The sequence below is a fragment of the Schistocerca nitens genome, chromosome 1 (genome assembly GCF_023898315.1).
Source record: "Schistocerca nitens isolate TAMUIC-IGC-003100 chromosome 1, iqSchNite1.1, whole genome shotgun sequence".
NCBI classification, from domain to species: domain Eukaryota; kingdom Metazoa; phylum Arthropoda; class Insecta; order Orthoptera; family Acrididae; genus Schistocerca; species Schistocerca nitens.
In genome coordinates this window covers 1,179,333,463-1,179,357,183 of record NC_064614.1, presented here as the reverse complement: position 1 = coordinate 1,179,357,183, position 23,721 = coordinate 1,179,333,463, and positions in this window count along the sequence as shown.

Below are 23,721 nucleotides of genomic sequence, written 5' to 3'. Positions count from 1 at the left end.
TGACCAAGAAACCAGTAGAATTTAACAAGTAAATGAAACAAAATATCACCAATCACTTAACTTCTAATAAACTGCGATGTCTGGCGAAGACTTGGTGCAGCACCCTCAAAACGCTCTCCCGAACTGTCTGCTAGCAGCCGCTTCAACGGACGCAGGAAGGCACGCCGATCTCCCGTCTCATGGCTTCGCAGCTCGCCCCAGCCAGACCGTTGTCATGGGTTGGCTCCTGTTGCTCTTGTGTTGGCCACGAAGCCACTACCCCTCGCTATACGGTGCGGCCCACTGGACTGACGTGGTGACCTCACATGCTCCTACGCTCAAGATGGACAAGTCATGTTGTGTCCCAGTGCATGACCGACCAACCAATCAGTCCAACCACCAATGACCATTGCCTGAACAAACTTGAGCAGACTGGCGGCCTAAAACATACTAGCACTCCGGACGACAGACAGACACTGACTGCCCCACACTGACCTGGCTGACCAACTGATCAGACTTGCCACCTAGCGAGCTCATAGCATCCCTTAAATGCACGTGAACAGGCTACCTTTTCCCTTTCCCACCAGAGGGAGACACCAAAGCAGCGATTGATACAGCGGCCCCACCGCCAGAAACGGAGGGCGACTGCTTCACACTACGCGCTGCGCCGTGCTCTTCATCACAGCAATTTTTACCACTGCTCAACCTCCTCGCCTCAAACTAGAACCCGGGGTGTGATACCCCAAAATAAACTAACTACCAGCTTCTAAAAGGCACAAGACAATGGCCGCGAAAGGCTGCAAACGATACACTCGGTTGGACCCACTCCTGCAGAGGAAACATGCCCTCAGGCTACCCTACATCCCTGCCCCAGGAAGAGACTAACCTAAGACCAACAAGATGAGCAATTCACAGCCATTGCTAAGCCAGCAACAAAAATAGTGAGATACCCGCTCTGACTTCAACCATGCAGGGGAAACATGCTCCAGGCAATCCGACATCTCTACACAGTAGAAGGTACCGAGCTAAGCCTCACAAGATGACCAAAGTTGGAGGAACTATTAGAAGCTGACACCCAAAGAGCTACCAGAAGTGTAAGACCAGAGGGTAATGCCTGAACCTAATGGACTCGGTTGATCAACACACAAATCAGTCTAAATGCTATTGGAACTCACTGACCTCTCCTGCTGCCGCTGCCAATAACTATTGGTGAAATTTGGACCGGATTGAGCAAGGCACCTTTTAAGTCTGCAAGCAACTCAGGAAGTGCCTTGTTTGTGTATATTACAAACTGAGCAACAGGCCAAATCCCAGACATTCCCAGGTCGCCATGACAACCTGAAACATGCAGCTAAACAGTGACTTGGCCAAAGTGAAATATTACTAAATTATGAAATAAGCAGAATTACAATTCCATCAGTTACTCAGAGAGTAATAGCAAGAACGCTAACCATGCTCTGCTACCAGTAATGAACTGTGAATTTTTACTTTCAAAACCTTTTCTTAAGAATTTACTTTATTTACTAGCAATTCATCAAGAACATTAACACATTTAATCACACTATGTGAGCGTGGAAGTAGTTGCCAAAGGTAACTGACAAAACAAACAAAATTTTTTTTTAATAAATGGAAATTTTATTCCAAAAAGCCCTAAGATTTAAAATTATAATCAGAAAGTACCCTGTAAATATCAAATTACAATTTATTCAGAGGCAGCAATAACAGTTTTTTTTAAGAGTATGAGCTTTCGGGCTGAGAAGCTTGCCACTCCCTTTTAACCTCTGAAAGACTACACTGGTGCAAATGTGCAACACACCAGATTACTTTAAACTAAAAATTTTAACAACTCACACAAACACATAAACTATGCACACTGTAAGAGGGGTGGAAATGGTACAAAACACACGCATTAAAAATTATTTGCCACTGAAAGTACAATTTGTTTTAAAAGAACACTTATGGTGGAAGGGTGGCAACTTTATATACTAAAATGACAATTTAAATAAAATCCATGAAATGCAGTTTTACATAAAATGTACCAACATGCTCTATATTACACATATACCACCTCGCAAGATGATAGTCAAGATAAAAACATATTTCAGAAATTCACCCTTTACACCTCAAGCAATAAATTCGTTAACACCGAATCTGACAAACATGACAGAGGCAGCTATCAACGTATGGCAGACCGACAGACAGACACTACCTGCCTAACAAATGCAGACGGGAGACAGATGAGCAAGCTGGGGATGAGAGACTGACCAAGAAACCAGTAGAATTTAACAAGTAAATGAAACAACATATCACCAATCACTTAACTTCTAATAAACTGCGATGTCTGGCGAAGACTTGGTGCAGCACCCTCAAAACGCTCTCCCGAACTGTCTGCTAGCAGCCGCTTCAACGGACGCAGGAAGGCACGCCGATCTCCCGTCTCATGGCTTCGCAGCTCGCCCCAGCCAGACCGTTGTCATGGGTTGGCTCCTGTTGCTCTTGTGTCGGCCATGAAGCCACTACCCCTCACTATACGGCGCGGCCCACTGGACTGACGTGGCGACCTCACATGCGTCAACGCTCAAGACGGACAAGTCATCTTGTGTCCCAGTGCATGACCGACCAACCAATAAGTCCAAATGCTAATGACCATTCCCTGAACAAACTCGAGCAGACTGGCGGCCTAACACATACTAGCACTCCGGACGACAGACAGACACTGACTGCCCCACACTGACCCGGCTGACCAACTGATCAGACTTGCCACATAGCGAGCTCATAGCGTCCCTTAAATGCACGTGAACAGGCTACCTTTTCCCTTTCCCACCAGAGGGAGACACCAAAGCAGTGATTGCCACAGCGGCGCCACCGCCAGAAATAGAGGGCGACTGCTTCATACTACGCGCTGTGGCGTGCTCTTCAAAACAGCAATTTTTACCATGGCTCAGAGAGCATTTGGCTTGAAGAGCACAAAAGTTTCCTTATGATTTACACTGAGAATCTTCACATGTTAGTAGTAGGTCACACTACTCATTTTGCTACCAGTGATAACTTTAAGATACTGTACTAGTACATAAATTATGAATGGCAAATTTTAAGGTCACTCCATTTTCTGGATGAATGGGCAGTGTTGTGTTCATCACAGTTAATCCTAGAATCACTGGAACGTTGAGTAATATAGACATTAGCATCAGTGGTGTTCAGAAACGAATGAAATAGCTAAAACTTGATATGGCCTTGCGACTCTTAGATACACCTATCAGGTTTTGTACAGAATATGTTACTGAGTTAGCCACTGTTTCTAATCACAATATGCCACAGATCTCTCAAACAAAAGACTGTGCCAATCATCAGAAGACAGCACAAATCTTAACCATCTACAAGAAGGGAGGAGAACTGATCCACAATGCTGTCATCCAACATCCATTACTTGTAGAATCTTGGAACACACTCTGAGATCAAAAATAATGAGGTATCTCCTTGATCTCCTCCATGCCAACCAGCATGGGTTTCAAAAACATCAATCATACTGGATGTGGACATTATAATTTGCAAAAGGGATCATGCTGTCATATCCAGGATAGGAATGCACATTTCACTATAGATTGGAGGAAGAGAATATCAAATCATTGGTACATGGGCCTTGCTGTAAGAGAAATTCAGGGTTCCCAGATTTGCTCCCAGGTTCCATTTCTTAACATTGGAAATTAGTTTGGCTATGACCACATGTAAACTGAAGTGACAGAACCAGAACATTAAAAAAATATTAATGGAGAAATAACAATCCCAAAAGGCTTTTCAAGAAGAATCATTTTTGAAATTATACGTGACCCATAGAAATAAAAATGATGATGATGGTGATGATGATGATTGATTTGTGGGGCGCTCAACTGCGCGGTTATCAGCGCCCCTACAAAGTCCCAAACTTGACACAGTCCAATCTTGCCACATTCACGAATGATGATGAAATGATGAGGACAACACAAACACCCAGTTCCCAGGCAGAGAAAATCCCCAGGTAGCAATGCTAGCCATTAGAACACGAGCTGCAGACACTACAAGAAAAAGAGGAAGTTATCTATTGTTTTGTTCAACTAATCCTACTATTCATTTCAGACTATATCCATTGACACTTAAATTTTTCGTCTGTATTTAGAAACAGATACAAAATGTATTCCTTTTTGTTACTGATTTCTAAATGAGTAATATTTTTTTTATTTTATTACTGAAAAAAGTTAAAGTTGTATTTGATACTTAGCACAAGTTATTATCTTAGGCCATTATTGTAGCTACAATCTTTACTTTTTTTTAGTTCAATATCTTATAACATTGTTGCAAAAATTTAATTACAGTGAACCTAATTCATGCTCTGCATTACAGTCACTAGAGAATGTTGGTCTCCTCAAAACAGATCCAAGACTGAAACAATTGTCTGATAATTTGGATAATACTGAAGATGACTTCATTGACAAAGAAACATTTTCAAGGTGTGTAGCATAAACATTTCTTTCTCTTCCTTATGTGTTACATTATAAGTTGCTTATTATTGCTACAAATCAGTTCAACTATAGATACCTCTATAGTAACATAGTAGCCTTGTAGTCTTGCTGGGAGGAGAAATACCAGGTCTGATTCACACCAAACACCTCAGATATAAATCTGTTACTTTATTTGAGAGAAATGAGGAAAACATACCTATTGGTTACATGACCCAGAATGTAAAACACTTTGGATTTAGTTCAATTTCCTTTTCCCTTCTTTTGTCTTTTCTTTCTGTTCTTTACTCTGTCTTTCTTTTGATGAATGAAATCTTTAATACCTCTTAAAGCTAAAGATTTGTACTGAATTTTCCGTTAATGTATTTGTGTAATCTACTCCCATTGTACCATGTTCTTGATATACATACTAAAGAAATATTGATGGATACGTTAACAAATGCTTGAAAGTGGTATTGGTACACATGGAAAATTCCCATTCCTAGCTCCCTGCTAGTAAAATCTGCTACCAGATTATGAGCTTTTCTGTACTTACTGTGCTATATAAAATATCTCAGGTGAACTAATAGACCAGGGAGAGTTACAGTTAAGAATGAACCAGTCAGTGACTACCACAAACAGTTTCTTACCAATTACCAATTGGAGTCCACTCCAAAGCTTTTTGCACCCTGGCTATATATAAGATAGACAAAGAGCTGACTTGTACTAGGAATGAGGGCAAACTTTTGTATGAATGATGCAGACTGATAATAGAACATCATGTTTATTTGGCACTGCTTCTGTTGTGGGCGCCCATCAAAAACTCATGATAGCACGAACATTCTGTATACAGATATATAAGTTTCTAACTCACAATAAATTCAACAGTATCAGCAGACCGGACTCTGACATGTTAACTTCTTATTAGTCTTTGCACTTACAAGGAAACATCACCAACAGCATGGGGTCAACACACTGTCATCCCAGCTGTTGTCAACATCTAGACCTTGGACCCACTACCTCGCAATAACGTAGCTTCTCAAATGGCATCATGAAGCTGAGTGTACCCTGATTCCATCCTCCCTCCTTGGCTTCATTCATCAACCCATGTTTACCTTGGACTTCATTTTTTTCCTGAGGAAACTACTCCAGATTAAATCTATTGCTGTAAGTTACACAATCTTCGCATGGAACTTAGCGATAGTAACTTTGTGTACACTGACGGCTCTCAGACTGACCATGGTGTCAGATGTGTCTCCATCATTGGCACCAATGATTTTTGGTATCACCTTCCAGAACACTACTCAGTATTTACAGCAGAGCTTCTCCCCTCTGTATCAGTACATCTGGCAACACAGACTTTTCAATTCTGCCATCTGCTCCGATTCCCTCAGTGCTCTTCAAACCCTCTGTGTGCTGTACTCAGTCCATCCCTTAATGCAATGGGTCCAAGACAGTTTCCACTTGCCCAGTCTTGAGGGAGCCACTATGATGTTTATGTTGATCCCTTGTCACATTTGTCTGATGGCAAATGAGGCTGCTGATGTTGCTGCCAAGACTACAGTCTTCCATCTTGGCCTGCTAGTTCTTCCATTCCTCCCGATGCTAAGTTTCTGTCTGTCAGCAGGTGGTGTCACTTTGACATTACCACTGGTTTACCCTTCATGGGAACAGGCTCTGAGGAATTAAATCTTTCCCAGTGACTTGGCTGACCTCCCCTTGGCCCTTCACCATGAAGAGGTAATTTTAGCTACGTTGCATCTTGGGCACTGTCATTTTACCATTGCCATTTCTTAAGTGGTGATCCCCCACCACTTTGTACTAACTGCCATCAACCTTTGATGGTTGACCATTTCCTGACTGAATGCCCTTTTTCTAACCACTTACATACACATATGTGTGCTGTCTGAGCTATAAGCCATTTTAGCAAATGACACACAGGCTGTCGACCACATTTTACTTTTTATTCATTGTAGCAATATGGTGACGGACATAGCATTTAGAAGTGCAGATTGACATATACTGTTCTTTATGCCACTGTACTTACATTGGTACAATCTTACTGTGATGAAGGAAATGTAAATAATAATTTAAAAAATTCAGATGAATATATATAAAAAAAGCTCTTATCTTTTCTTGCTCCCTATTTATTTGTTATACTACAGCCGGCAGACACATTGCCAACTTGACCTCATATTTTAAGCAGAAAGAAACACACTTAAAAGAAACCAACACTAGAAATTGATCCCATGGGATATAATTCTGATAGTATTTACAAATGACATTCTGAAAGTACAGTTTTTAAACTTCTGCATGCACCAGTTGATTGTCACATGCTCCATCCCACTACAGCTGCCTAATGCCTGAATGTCAAGTACTGTACAGGGGAGGGACAAACAGAGCTCTCCTATTTACGATATATTGAAGGTGAGGGAAAACACATTTTCTTTCTGTGTGAAAAATAGTATGTAATCAGTCAATCTGATGCACATATACATTCAATATTATTTTAACAACTTGTAATGATATTCTGCGGATATGCATGTATTCATGCATTACACACACACACCTCAAAATCAAAATTAATATACCTAAGTTGTGCTATTTTACTATGGAAGATCCAGAATGGAATGTAACAACATTATGGAAATGATAGTTGCTACTCACAAACAGAACATTGGGAAATGAGCCGTCGGCCAACAAGGCCTTTGTTGAAAATAGACAGTGAAAACACACACACACACACACACACACACACACACACACACACACACACACATACATGACCACAATGTCTGGCAGTTTAAGCCAGACTGCTAGTAGCAGCGCATGATGGGAAAGACAACCAGGTGGTGGGGTTAAGGAGGAGGCCAAAGTGGGGAGGGGCAGGGATAGCAGGGTAGGGATGGGAGATGGTAAAGTGCTGCTTGGATGAGGTGGAGAGAGGGTAGGGCACCTAGGTGCAGTCGGGAGGTTAGACGAATGGTGGGGGCAGCAGAAAAGGAGAGAAGTAAAATGACTGAGGGTGCATGGGTGGAATAGGGGGCTGTGTAGTGATGGAATGGAAACAGGAAAGTGGCTAGATGGGTAAGGACAATGACTAACAAAAGTTGAGGCAAGGAGGGTTACAGGAACGTAGGATGTGTTGCAGGGAGAGTTCCCATCTGTGCAATTCTGAAAAGCTGGTGTTGGAAGGAAGGATCCAGATGGCACAGGCTGTGAAGTATCATTAAAAGAAGAACATTGCGTTGGCAGTGTGCTCATCATTGGAGTGGTCCAACTGTTTCTTGGCCACAGTTTGTCTGGGGCCATTCATGTGGATCGACAGCCTGTTGGCTGTCATGCCCATGTAGAATGCAGCACAGTGGTTGCAGCTTAGCTTAGCTTAGCTTGTAGTTCACTTGACTGGCTTCACAGGTGGCCCTGCCTTTTATGAGATAGGTGATGTTTGTGACCAGACTGCAGTAGGTGATTGTTGGAGGCTGTAAGGGACAGGTCTTACATCTAGATCTATTACAGGGATATGAGTCATGAGGCAAGGGATTGGGAGTGGGGGTCATTTAAGGATAGCCAAGGATACTGTGTAGGTTCAGTGGATGCTGGAATACCACTGTGGGAGTGGTGGGAAGGATAGTGGGTAAGACATTTCTCATTTCAGAGCATGACAAGAGGTAGTCAAAACCCTGGGTGGTTTTGAGTCATGAGGGGAATGCTCCTTTGTGGCCAGATGGTGGGACTTTGGGAGCTGGTGTGTGACTGGAGAGATAAGGCGCTACAGATGTGATGGCTATGGGTGACTAAGCTGTATGAAGGAACTTCTTGGTATGGAATGGGTGGAAGCTGTTGAAGTGGAGATATTGCTGGTGGTTGGTAGATCTGATGTGGAAAGAGGTACTGATGTAGCCATCCTTAAGGTGGAGGTCAATGTCAAGGAAAGTGGCTTGTTGAGTTGAGTAGGACTGACCTGGTGAAGTGAATGGGGGAGAAAGTGTTAAGACTGTGGAGGATTGTGGGTAGGGTATCCTCACCCTCAATCCAAATCATGAAGATGTCATCCATGAATCTGAACCAGATGATGGGTTTGTGATTTCTCTAGATGGCTCATGAATAGGTTTACACTGGATGGTGCCATGTGGGTGCCCACAGCCATACCATGAATTTGTTTGTAGGTAATGAATTCAAAGAAGAAGTAATTGTGGGTGAGGGTATAGTCGGTCATGATGACTAGGAAGGAGATTGTTGGTTTGGAATCCATCGGGTGTTGACAAAGGTAGTTTTCAATAGCAAGAAGGCCATGGGCATTAGGGATGTTAGTGCAAGGGAGACAAGCAAGGCTCCATGTGGTAAAAGAACAGGAACTATGTGGGGTTGGTGCAGAAAATGTTTGGTATCTTTTATTTAGGGGTGTAGGTTGTGGGTAATAGGCTGAAGGTGTTGGCCTATGAAAACAGAGATTCTCTCAGTTAGGGTACAGTAACTGGCCACAATGGGGCGTCCTGGGTAGTTGGGTTTATGGACTTTAGGAAGCATGTAGAAGATAGAAGTGTGGGCAGTGGTACGGGTGAGGTGAGAGATGGATTCAGGGGAAAGGTTCTGGGATGGGCCTAAGGATTTGAGAAGATACTTGAGATTCTGGTGGATTTCTGGAATGGGGTCACTGTGGCAAGGTTTGTTGGTAGTAGCCCTGATGACTTCAATGAATATTTTGTCAGAATAGTGGAAAAGACAGTGAGTGAAATTCCACACTCTGACCTAGATCCGACTGCAAACATAAGAAATGCAGTCAGTTGCAGTATTCAAAACTGGATGGAAGTACACCCTGAAGACATGATAAAAATTGTGAACTCCTACAAACACTCAGAAAGTGTAGACATCTATGGCATGTCCTGCACACTGCTAAAGAAAATTATTGCAGAATTAGCTCAGCCACTAGCCATAGGAATAAACAAATGTCTATCTTCTGGTGTCTTCCCAGACTTCCTTAAACTGGCATGCACAGTACCAATATATAAGAAGGGGGATCCTTGTGAGGTGTCCAGCTTCAGACCAATCTCAGTGGTACCAGTACTAGCCAGAGTTACTGAGTCTGTGATGCACCACCAGGTACTGAATTACTTTGAGGAAAACAACTTATTCCAAAACACACAGCACGGATTCCGCAAAGGGAGATCAACAGTGACAGCCACACTGGACTTATTAAAAACAATTTGACAGAGTTTTGAAGAGAGAGAGAGTGTTGCACTGACACTCTGTGACCTCAGCAAAGCCTTTGACTGCATCTCACACACAACACTTATAGTCAAGTTAAGATGCTATGGTGTTGGAGGTGTTGTTCTATCAACACTCCAATCTTATTTGGAAAACCGAAAGCAGGTAGTATCAGTGCACGGAGCAACTTCTCTTGAACAAAAACTGGAACATGGAGAGCCCCAAGGATCAGTCTTAGGACCTCTCCTATTCCTCATATATGTCAATGATATGAGCTGTAATAGTCAAATGTTGCAGTTTGCAGATGACACTGCCCTTATTGCCAAAGGGCATACAGCCGCAGAAGCTCTTGGTGCATCAAATTTGATGTTTGAAGAAATAAAAGAATGGTTCGTAATAAACAAAATGAAGGTCAATGAAGAAAAAACCCAACATTTGATATGCAGTCTAACCAACATTGAAGACCAAGAAAACATGGAGACTGTCAGACTACTGGGCTTCAAGATTGACAGCAAACTCTCCATGAATGATCACACTGCATATGTATGCACCAAACTTTCTCGTGTGATATACCTCCTGAGGAAGCTGAAGAGGGTAATAACTGACCAGTTTCTCACAATAGTCTACCATGCACTCTTCCACAGCCACATTAGCTATGGACTGTTGTTGTGGGGACACTCCTCAGGCAGCAAAGATGTGTTGCAATTACAAAAAAAAAGCCATCAGGATCATATCCTCTATCAAAAGACTGGACCACTGTAAGCCTATTTTCACCAGGCTAGGCATAATGACTGTTTTTAGCCAGTATGTGTTTTTCTGCCTCATGTATATAAAAGAAAATCAATGGAATTTTAGCATAAGACAAGAAATACATAATCATGACACTCGCTGTAAGAGGAACATTGAAGTGCCAAGGTGTCGCCTATCAAGTACACAAGACAGCTTTCCAACAGTCGCCCTAAAAATGTACAATCAACTGCCTCCAGAAGTGAAATCCCTGCCACCTGAATTATTTCGGAAAAAAATTGCTCAGGACTTGAAACAACATCTACTATATTCCTTGGAAGAGTTTTTCAACAGCGGTTCTAGTGAATGGACAAAATAATAAATATTGTTATGTTTTATATATAATTTTGCCTAAATTTAATCTTCTTTTTATGTTAACTGCACATCTAATTTTGTGTTTTACTTAAAGTACATATTTTGCCAAAATGAAACTTTGTGTGTGTGATCTACATGGACTTGTAAACATTTTGCTTTATGGTATTTTCATTTGCTGCTATGAAGTTTTACTTTCCTGTTTAGTTATATTTCATTCCCGCAATGTTCTATGTGTTTTTGTGCACCACATAAATATTTTCTTTTATTTGTAATATAAATTTTGTATATGGTGTTGTATAAATGTTAGTTGATAAACATTGTATTTGTGACGCAGTCTGTCCAGCCATGGCTGGTAAACAACGAAGATATAGTAATAAAGTAATAATAAAGTAATAATAATTTGTTTCATCATACACTGCATTTGTGAACTGCGACATACAAATATTCAAAGCAAAGAGATCTTTTGCACCAGCTATAAAATAGAAACCATGCACTTTGTTATAATTATTAATGGCCTTGCAGACAATATTAGTAGTAACCTCATACTTTTTGCAGATGGTACACTTAAGTATATTGAAGTAGTGTCTGACAAAGTTTCAAGAACCAGCTTTAAATGATGATCCTAGGAATATACTGTAACCCCCTACATATCGCTCATGTAGGGATCATGAGGACACTATTAGATTAATTACATCACACACACACAGGCATTTAAACAATCATTCCTCATGTGCTCCTTATGTGAATGGAACAGGAAGAAAACCTAATAACTGGTTCACTGGAACATACCCTCTGCCATGCACTTCACATGAGCTTTACATCAGAAAACTTTCAAGTATCACATTTCACAGCCATTTGCAGAGTGTAGATGTAGACAGAAATGAAAAAAACCTGTTACCAATACCAAAACTATTTTACTGACCTCATATCCATTTTACTGTACAATATTTCACATTCAGGTATTAGGTGGCTACAGTGGGTTGAGTGAGTAACAAACAATCTGTTCATGCAAAAGTTTAAACTATACTTTCAGATGATCATAACTGTGTACCATCAGAATTATGGCCCAATTTTTTTTGTTAGTGTTGCTCACTGTGTTGAACATTACAATCACACAAAGTTCAACTCAACATAAAGGTTTTAACAGGATCAAGTCTTAGCAATGATTGTTCACTTGTGCTAATTTTGTACATACCAGAAACTTTGAATAACATTTTATGTATTTGGAGACAATCGTTTTACATACAAACATCAGTTGGTTTAATTAAAAATGGTTTAACAATTTTTTCACATTACTGTGGCATGAAACAATAAACAAATAGTTTATTATTTCTTAGGTAAAATTAGCAGAAAGTATTGATGGCGTGGCAAAATACATTGGCAATGCTTCCCAACTGTAACATTGTAACACTGGAATAGCACTCTATTTATAATGACACACAACCCAATCCATTGTACTGTCAATCATATATGAACAACGCACAAGATTATGTTATAATATGAAAATCATCGTAAGTCGATGGGAGGCGGTGTTCTGACACTCAGGAGCATGGAGAGTGGGCACAATATCAGAGAAAAATAAACTCATGCAGAGGCAGCTTTTGGGAAACTATAACACCTTTGGGATGCAGTGGACTACATAACACAAGCATACCACTCCATCAATTGGCAGTGGGAAGTGACAAATCTTTAGAAGTCACAAACTTTGAAAATAATGTGGCTGCTCATTTTGCTTCACAAGTGGGTTTATGTTATCATGCCTTGTGATTAATTAGAAGAAACTTGTTACTACCCCAGAAATCTCTTATCTGGGAAACAGACAGTTGATGAGATAAACAGAAGATGCGTGCTGAAAACTGGCACCAACTGTGGACAAGAAAAACAATGAGTCAGCAAAGATTGATGACTGGCAGTGGTGCTTGCAATACGTCATAATAGAAATCCTCCAGTGGAAGTGGCACTGTGTTTCCTGGCATTGCGAAACTACAGAGGAAATCTATTTAAATGAAAATTGTAACAGGCATTCAACTTACTAGGAAGAAACAGTGTCAGCAGCGAGGAACATAGTTAATATACTGGAAAATATATGAAGACTACCTTTAAAGTTTTTACAAAAACACTGAAAGAAAATAAATTTTTTGGTACAAATCATTTTATTGTTCTCAAAAATATTTTCAAGACTTTTGCACTTATGCATGCATTAAATTCACTCCTGGAAACAATTTCCCTCTCCAATGTTAATACATAAAATGAAGGTTTTTGGAAGAATTCAACAGCTTCTTGAGGTAATGAGAACTACATTTTTATTTGACATAAGGTTATAAAAAGATGTCATCAACTGATAAATTGTTTGATGGAAAAAAGCATCAAATTAATGTGGGTGATGACACATTAATTTGATGCTTTATCCCTCAAACAATTGTTTAATGTGATTTATAATGCATTGTGTCATGCTGTCATCATCATAGGAGACTTTAATCATCCAAAAATCAATTAGGAAATTACAGTTCTGTAAGTGTCAGATGTGACAAGACATCCTGCAAAACATTACTAAATGTGTTCTGTGAGAACCACCTAGAACAGATAGTTGCAAACACTCCTGTTGGAAATTCATTGGATCTCATAGCAACAAACAGACCTTAATTCTTTGTGACATCCACACTGAGAGTGGCATCAATGATTATGAAGCAGTTATAGCAATAATGACTGCCAAAGTCAAAGGGCAACTAAAACAAGTAGAAGGATTTATATGTTCAGCAAACTAGATAAAGAGGCAATAGTGTCATATTTCAATGAGGAGTTTGAAACATTTACTTCTGTACAGGAGCACATAGAAGAACTGTGGCTCAAGTTAAAAAGAACAATTGAACATGAATATGTACCTAGTAGAACAGTTCATAATGAGATGGACACTGCATGGTAGTCACCATAAACAGAGATTACTTCACACTAGGTGAAAAACTAGGTGAAAAAGCACAGCGCTATAGATAGTGTGATACTGAATAAAATATAATTAGCTGTCAAGAAGGCAGTGCATGAAGCTTTGATTACTCCCTTAGCAGAATATTGTCCCAAGATCTCTAAAAAAAACCAAAAAAATTCTGGTTGTATGTGAATGATGTTAGTGGTACAAAAGTCACTCTCCAGACACGCATGGATGTGCCAAGATCTGAAACTGAGAGCACAAATGCTGAACTCCATCTTCAAATGTCTGTTTACAAGGAAAATTTTAGGTGTGTAGCCCCAGTTTATCTCTTGCACCAATGCAAAGATGAGTGATACTGATATCTTTGTCTGTGGTATTGAGAAATAGCAGAAATCTCTGAAAATGAACAGAAACCTAGAGCCTCATGGGATCCCTATCAGATTCTTTAACCAATTTCCAATTAAGTTAACCCTTATTTAAACATACTGTACTATAGGTCACTCAAATAAGAACCCTCCCCAATAATTAAAACAAAGTACTGAACATTGCCATCTACAAGGAAGGTAGCAGGACTTGCCTACAAACCTACTGTCAAATATTTTTGACATTGATTTGTTGTACAGTTTTAGAACATATCAAACATAAAGCGACATGTCACACAGAATGACCTCTTCCATTCGGATTATCAAACATAAGAAACCCAACTTGCACTTTTATCACATAACATCCTGACAGCCATGGAACTATATCTACAAAGATACTCTGTAAGCCACCACAAGGTGCATGGTGAGGATACTCTGTACCAGTATTAATCATTCCATATCTTACCAAACAAAAGCGCTGGCAGGTCGATAGACACACAAACAAACACAAACATGCACACAAAATTCTAGCTTTCGCAACAAATGGTTGCTTCGTCAGGAAAGAGGGAAGGAGAGGGAAAGATGAAAGGAAGTGGGTTTTAAGGGAGAGGGTAAGGAGTCATTCCAATCCCGGGAGCAGAAAGACTTACCTTAGGGGGAAAAAAGGACGGGTATACACTCACACACACACACATATCCATCCGCATATACACAGACACAAGCAGCTTGTGTCTGTGTATATGCGGATGGATATGTGTGTGTGTGCGAGTGTATACCCGTCCTTTTTTCCCCCTAAGGTAAGTCTTTCCGCTCCCGGGATTGGAATGACTCCTTACCCTCTCCCTTAAAACCCACTTCCTTTCATCTTTCCCTCCCCTTCCCTCTTTCCTGACGAAGCAACCGTTTGTTGCGAAAGCTAGAATTTTGTGTGCATGTTTGTGTTTGTTTGTGTGTCTATCGACCTGCCAGCGCTTTTGTTTGGTAAGTCTCATCACTTTCTTTCTTTTTAGATATATTTTTTCCACGTGGAATGTTTCCCTCTGTTATATTCATTCCATATCTTCTTTCACTTACAAAAGGAGCAAGAGAAAAATGAATCTCTATCTCTTATCTTGTTTTAATGCTGATATTTCTGGTTTTCCTACAGCTACCATTATCTTGATTAGCTGGAGAGTTGCCTAATCTAAAAAACCCTTGTGTGCACCCCACACAACAGTCAGCTAACTACTAGTTTGTTACAGAACCTTCAAAATCTTTGGTTCAGTCCTTCCATTCAACTCAGAACCACAGTGCCATGATGAGCACTGGAGCAAAGGCTGAGCTAGTCTTCTCAATCTTCTCTGTCAGTCACTGGAATGACCGAACTATGGCTTTGGAGGCCAGACAACAGGGATCATTTGTTCCAGTGTGTTGCACAATATGCAGTTGGTTGCACCTGGACCCCTCTATGGCAGCTGGAATAGCCTCTTCAACAAGTTGCATAAAGCCTCCAGGCAGGCATCATTTGCCATACATTTGAACTGCTGACAATTAATAGACCCCTACATTTTTGCATGGCTCAGTTTCAGGTTCTGTGAGAGATAGCACAAGACCCTGAGTCCTCCCTCGGCCCAGTCCACACTGTACAGGACATCTAGAAGTCTACATCTACTATTGACATGACACTCACTGTCAAGTTGACAAGAAATGATAGATCCTTTACTTTCTGCAGAGGAGACAGCATCCACAGGAGAAGATAGTACTTGAGGTATCACTAGCACCAGTATCACAGCCTAGCTTGTCACATAACCTCCAGTCCTTCCACTCAACTCAGAACCAAGAAACTACAATCAGTTCTGGGGATGGTGCTGCAAATTGTGAGCTTCGTTGAAACTCCTTGGGCAAGCTTGGTCTACTCAACCTTCTCTGCCAGCTGTTGGCAACTTTGGTCAACGTTTGACCTTGGATCCAAGACGACATGCACCATTTGTTTCAAAGCTCTTTCAACACACCAATTTGCAGTAGCTGCCAATCATTTGACAGTAGTAAAGGTTATTTACACCTGCTTATGAATGTCAGCCAGTTCATCTTGTGTTTGAGATTAACATTCACACAGCAGGTGCAATGTATTACAAGGCAGCGAGCAAACAATTTTAAATTAAGTCTGCTGATTATCTTTTAATCTATTCAGCTAAAAAGTTGCTAATTCTCTATAAGAAATGAAGCAAATACACAAAACAAGGTTTCTATTAAGGCAACACAAAAACTTTTGGTAAAAATTACTAGCTCCCTAAAACATTTTGAGGGTAATTATATTTGTCAGCAAACTCAAAAACAGTGTTAATTTAAAATAAATGCAGATAATATATAAGGCTACTCTTCTTTAATGGAAAACTAGACATAACACAGTGTCTTAGTTAGAATATCTGCTACAGTAATCACAAATGCCCATTTACTACAAATTGCTTGTAGATTATTCAAAGGACAGTGGTAGCAACTGAAAATTCTCAAAAACACATATTTATTTGCATTGACATACTATGAAATTCGGGGGTGATTTATTCTTTGCCAGAACTATGAACCATCAACACTGATTTGCTATTAAATAAATTACATATCCAAAACAACACCCGTACCGGTAACTTATGAAAATATAGTTTTTTAAGTGTCCAAAAATTCTCAAAAATAACCTATTTCTCATGTAGTTGTGCAGTTAAATTAGACAATGATTGTTTTGAATGAGGGTGGGCCTATTGTTCTCAAAAATTTTAAAAGAACACAATCAGGTTTAAGCCTGTATTTGACAATAACAGTACGAGTTTATTGTGGCACTCAAGAATCTTTGAAATTTCACAGTATATCACAATACAAACGGTTATTGATACAATCAATGAAAGTATACAGAAGAAAGCAGTAAAATATGCAAATCTGTAACATCAGATCAATACACAGGAATCTTTTACACACTGTCTCACACAGGGGAAAATTCTGAAGTCAGCTTTTATAAATAATAGACATAAGGCAGGATGAAGGATTATAAAAGTAGATTTGGGTACAAATGTAAATTGTAAAGAAACCACAAGTGCTACCAGTATCATAGCAGATGAATTTAATCAATTTTTTGTCAAGGCAGCAAGCCCCACTACCACTCCAAGTTTTGGCAGTATATTTCCAATTCAATGTCTGCTCTTAATCTAGAACCCATTTCTGGAAGTTAGTTTCTTCAAAATTGTGCAATCACTACGTAAAATTTCAAGTGAACAACTAATACCAGTATGTGACATAATTAAATTAATAACAAGATTCGGAGTTTCAAAATCTGTGGACATTTATGGCTTATCAAATTTTGTGATTAAGAAAATAGTGGATCTCATATCAAATCGTCTTTGTACACTAATAAACTAAATGTATGCTACTGGCCATTTTCCAGAATGTCTAACAAGAACAGTTGTCATTCTTATTCATAAAAACAGTAACAAGCTATGCACAGACAATTATCGTCCAATTTCACTGGTAGTTATTCTCTCCAAAATAATAGAATACTGCATAAACAGGATATTTGCAGACATTTATCTGAAACAATGTTCTGACTCAATCCCAATATGGTTTCAGACCCAAATTATCAACAGTGAAAGCAGTTGACGAGACCATTTCATTTATACAAACCTCATTTGAATCAAAGTTATCTGCTGAAGCCATTCTAATTGGCCAAAGCAAGGTGTTTGATATAGTGAATCATACAGTACTATTTGAGACTGCTTTGGCGTTACAGAATCAGAGACTGAGAACTTTTCCTCATAAGTTCCTATCTCAGTGAAAGGAAACAAACTGTAGTTTACAATAACCAAAAATCCCAATACTTAGGTATAGTAAACATTTTTGGAAGGTGACTACCAATAGCCATCAGGTAATGTAATGTGTGTTTGACAATCCACTATTTTTATTCTAAACCCAAATATCAACCAGTTTCAGTCAAGGACCATCTTCACGGATAAGGGTTAACATGGTTGAAGCCACCATAATGACAAATGTAATGTGGTGGCTTAAACCATTTTAACCCTTATCCATGTAGATGGTCCATGACTGAAACCAGTTGAAATTTGGGTTTAAAATAAATGGGTTCAAAATAAAAACAGCTGATTATCGAACATGCCTTTTAAACTTAGATATAACTCCAGGTGTTCCTAAGGGTTCCATGCTTGGGCCTTTACTGTTTATAATATTTGTGAATGATCTTCCCAGTAACATGCCCTGTAAATTTGTGCTTTATGCTGATGATACAACATTAATTCGCTCTGGGAAAGACAAAAAGAAATTGAAACTGGAAAACAAAGAGTACCTTAACCTACCTAATGCATGGTTCAAAACCAACGAGCTATCCGTCAACTATGAAAAGATGGTGAACATCATTTTCAGTTTATCAAGCAGTGAAACTGAGTGCTCAACTGTTAAGCTGCTTGGTATATTCCTTACTTCCAAATTAACTTGGAAGAAACACACAAATTACATATGTGGAAAGCTTTTACATGTTGCCTTTTTATTGCCTAAACTGTGGACACACATAACAACACCCTGTTACTTAGCTCCTAATATGGCTCCTTTCACTGACACCTGCAATATGATATCCTTTTATGGTGTACTTCTGCTGGGACCAAAAAAATTTTCATCTAGCAAAAATAGGCTATCAGGTATATTTCCAGAGTTACAAACAATAAAATCTTCTGCAGACCACCTTTTAAAAACTTAAAAGTATTGACAGCCCCATAACTTTTCATACACCATTGCGTACTAAAGATTAGAGAAAACTTGTACAACTACATCCTAAGGGAAGTTGTATACCAACATAAAACTAGGCAAATGAAACAGATAGATATGTCCACCACTATATTAATGAAAACACAACGAATACCGTGGCACAAAATTATTTAATACTTTACCTTTACAGGTGCAACATGTCTCACGTAATGACTATAAAACAAAAACTGAAAGGCTTTCTACAATGTTTCAGAATTCCAAAGCTGTTCTAAGGATGACTTGAGATACTGAATTATTTGCAAATGTAAACTATTTTGTATTCACCTTAGTACGCCAATAGTTTATTTGATACTTCTGTGTATTATGAAATTAAGAATTGCTCTCTAGTGTATATTTTATGTGCCTTGTATTATTAATATGTGTACACTATCTATGTGTACAAATTGCTTTTGTACTATGTATATAAACTCCCTATGAAACATTGATTGCACAAAAATGCTCAAAGATGCATCAAAATAAATAAATAAAAATAAACATGTGATTTGCAAGGATTTTTCACTTAGCTGATTTTGTGCACACTGCTACACTGGTGTGTCTAAGAATAACACAGCAGCGTGAGTTTATCTTGGCCAAAATCACTAAAATGTACAACACCAACAAAGCACATCAGCCTGCTGCAGCTAACAGTGCTACTCTGTGCATGAAGCAGATACATCAAGTTAGGAATCCTAAAAAATAGAAACCAGGAATGAACTCTTCTTCCTCCAATACATCATGATTCCTGAAGTGTGCATTGCATATGAGGTGGTTGCCAAAGAAGGCAAGGTGTGCTGAACTGTGGCCACTGTTAACTGTTGCTGGGCTGAGCCGATGTGAAGAGACTGTGAATCATGGATGTCATCATCTTCCTGATTACTCACCACAGCTGCATATAAGTTCAAAGTAAACCTCTGACGACTTGGCAGAGGACCAAAGCCAAGAAAAACATGTATAAGTACAGAGTTCAGGGTAGCCTCACCAAGTAGAAGTTCAAATCAGAATACCCACACATCTCAATACAGCCCTGAATTCCTCTCTCAGTTTTTGGTAGCCTTCCTTCAGACCTCAGACCTCTTTTCTAGGCTGTCCCAGAGAGGGCCTAAGTGCCCTCCCAAGAAGGGGTCTGGAAGCCCATTCCTTAGATCCCACCACAAAGTTAAAATGTATCCACCAATGAGTTACGTGTATACAGAAATGGGAGATGTGTGTTGCCCTGTCCCCACATCCAGACTTGTTTGTTGGAAAGTCTGGAAATTTTGTTGGGTTTTGCACATCATCCCTTTGGCAAGTGCAAAGTTTTAAAATTAGCAGACATATGAGGTGCTATATATTTTGTTTGAGGAAACATGTCTGGAGACCACACACAGCAGCATAAAGGCAAGTGGACAACTGAAGACTCTACCTGAAGTTTATTGACAAGGCAGAGTTTGCACCCCTTCCACCAGTGATTTCCTGTTCTGCTATTATTTTGTGTTCTGCCAGTCATTGATTATGGAAGATTAACCAAAGGAACATCTGACTGTCAATGTGGTCCACTAGCATTAAATCCTGCACTCTAAATGCCTGGAAGCACTTCCAGAATGTGTGCAAGTTTCTCCTGTTTTTGCCCAAGTGAAGAGGAGTTCCCCTGGCCAAGACCAAATACATTTAATGAAAATGCATCTACTACAAGAACAATATGTTAGAGGGATGGGTTACCTACACTGCTACACACTACCACCTAGCCACTCATGTAAACATCATGCAATACAGGTGAAAAGCCAACAAATAAAATGGAATCAGAAAGTAATGAAGCAGAGAGTCTCATATGCAAAGTCAATGTGCAAATCGGATAAAACATTAGGAGAAAAGCCTGAAACAGGCTGCAACCTCATGTTACCCCCTACTCTGATTCAAAATTGTTGGCACTAGAGGTTTCATTGATAAACATGTAGAGACCTTTCCCAGAGCAATTTCTCCCAACCCAGAGCATCTGTTGTGTCTCCTCAAAATTTCTGATGTGTTCAAATTACAACATTTTCTTACACAGTAAGTTTGAATTATTATATAAAAATGATCCAAACAGAATATAAAAATTGCTTCAGATTACCACATATTCATTCCAAAGACTACGACTAACTCAAAGATATGAGCATTTTCATCAAAAAATTTCTCAAGTGAAAGATGAATGTACAACAAAAATGAAATATATAAATATACATGAAAATCTTATAATTTATCAGCCATGCCATGTGAAAAGGTGCTTATAAGTACATGTTTACAACAAAAAATGAACTATGAATATACAGTGCACTCAGTCATCAATTCTTAAAAACCAAATGAAACTACAAAACACAAAATGGTTTAAATAGCCAACAAAAATCCTGAATCATATGAATCTGAGCGCATTTACAAATATAAAGCATGAACACTTGATGTGACGTGTCACTGAACATAACATGTTTAGACATGGAGAAACCATGTGAAAAGATAAATTAGTACTCTCATTAAAATGTTTACATTCTTTTGTGTATCTGTACTAAAACATCAACTGTGACAAAAATGTGACACAACAATAAAAACAACAAAAGTATAAAACACATCAAATGTGCAAATGTGAAAATGATGAAATAAAACACAATTCTGCAACAATTTACAGACAAAAATATAGCATCTGATTGTTTTGAAAACAATTTGTTGAACAGTATGAAAACATTTAAAAAGAAACAAAAGATTGTCATGCATCACAATGAAGTCCAACATTTATCACATGAATGCTTTGAAACACAGATCACACAGGTAGAACAAGATGAAAACAAAAGGAATAAAAACTTGTAAAGCATTGCAGTGAGGTCAAAAATTTCTTTGAAAGAAATCATGGAACACCACGAAAAAAATTAAAAAGAACAAAAACTTGTAAAGCCTTGCAGTGAGGTAAAATATTAATTTTTAAAAGGTATATGGCTGTGTTTGGAGATGGGCACACGATGAATTTGACTGAACTAATACCACACATGCACATACCCTGATTTCAATGTTGTGTTGAACATTATGGTCACAGTTTGTGGTGTCGTGTGAGTGGCTGAGGTGGGCATCTGATGCAAAACATCTGCAACATCAACTGGAACACCCAGATATCTAATCTTCTTTGTCAGATATGAGTCTGGCAGCTCAATTATGTGGACAGTTGCTTGGTCTGATAACAGTGCAACATGGGACACAAATACCAGGTTTGATATCAGGCCATTAACTGTCAACCAAGCATGTGATTGTGCATCACTATGCGTGATTACTACTGAGAGGCCTCACTAGAAGATAGCAATATGGGATGTACTACTGGTAGCTCTTGTGGCAAACCAGACACCAAAGAGGAGTTCTCGTGATAATGAACAATCTAACTTTGTTACATGCTTTGCCTTTGTGTGTAACAAGCAACACAGAAAGTGTTTCTTAATCTGTAAGAAAGGGGATTCTTTTGTGACATTGCATGCAACTTCAGTTGATTTATTGATTGTGATATTTGATGCCTGTTGTGGATATTGCAGGTGTACTGAACAGCAGCTATTTGAATGTCCTGCTGACAGCGTAATGATTCCTTGACAAATGTACATTCACCCCTGCTGGGCACCAAACAGGTCCTTCTGACTTTGTTGACATGAGATGCTCCTTGCAAAGGCATGCACCACTGAGCATGCTACCTGGGCCAGGGCTGGGAGAGCCCTGTCTCTATGAAAGTGGGTGGTCAGCACCCAGGTGGTGACATACTGGTCCCCCACTCACCAAGCCAGATGCCTATCCTCATATCATGATACCACTGTCATTCATGAGTGCCAGTACTAATGCCACCTTCCTATAAAACACATACAGAAAAGTGAAAGGAAAAAAAGGAGAGTATTTGGGAAAGAAGTCACTCTTATCAACTCATCAGTATATCCATCCACATGGTTTGTTGTGTAGTGTAGGAGATGTGTAATTAGTTGTATGCAGTAATACACTGAAGCACAAAAGAAACTGGTAGAGTGATGCGTATTCAAATGCAGAGATATGCAAACAGGTAGAATGTGGTGCTGTGGTCAGCAATGCCTGTATAAGACAACAAGTGTCTGGTGCAGTTGTTAGATCAGTTACTGCTGCTACAATGGTAGGTTATGAAGATTTAAGTGAGTTTGAACATGGTGTTATAGTTGGCACATGAATGATGGGACACTGCATCTCTGAGGTAACAGTGAAGTGGGGATTTCATGAGTGTACTATGAATATCAGGGATCTGGTAAAACATCAAATCTCTGACATCACTGTGACTGGAAAAAGGTACTGCAAGAACAGGACCAATGATAACTGAAGGCAATCATTCAATGTGACAGAACGCAACCCTTCTGCAAATTCCTGCAGATTTCAAAACCAGGTCATCAACAAGTGTCAGCCATCAACAAGTGTCAGCATGTGAAACATTCAACGAAACGTCATCAATATGGGCTTTCAGAGCCAAAGACCCAGTCGTGTACACTTGATGACTGCACAACACAAAGGTTTACACCTCACCTGAGCTGGTCAACACTGACATTGGACCATTGATGAGTGGAAACGCGTTGCCTGGGCAGACAAATCTCATTTCAGATTGTATCGAGCAGATGGATGTGTACGGGTATGGAGACAACCTCACAACTCCATGGACCCTGCATGTCAGCATAGGAGTGCTCAAGCTGGGGGAGGCTCTGTAATAGTGTGGAGCATGTGCAGTTGGAGGGATATGGGACCCCTAATACATCTAGATACAACTCAAACAGGTGACACATATGAAGGATCCTATCTGATCACCTGCATCCATTCATGTCCATTATGCATTCTGACGGATGGGGGCAATTCCAGCAGGACAATGTGACACCTCACATGTCCAAAATTGCAAAAGAGTGGCTCCAGG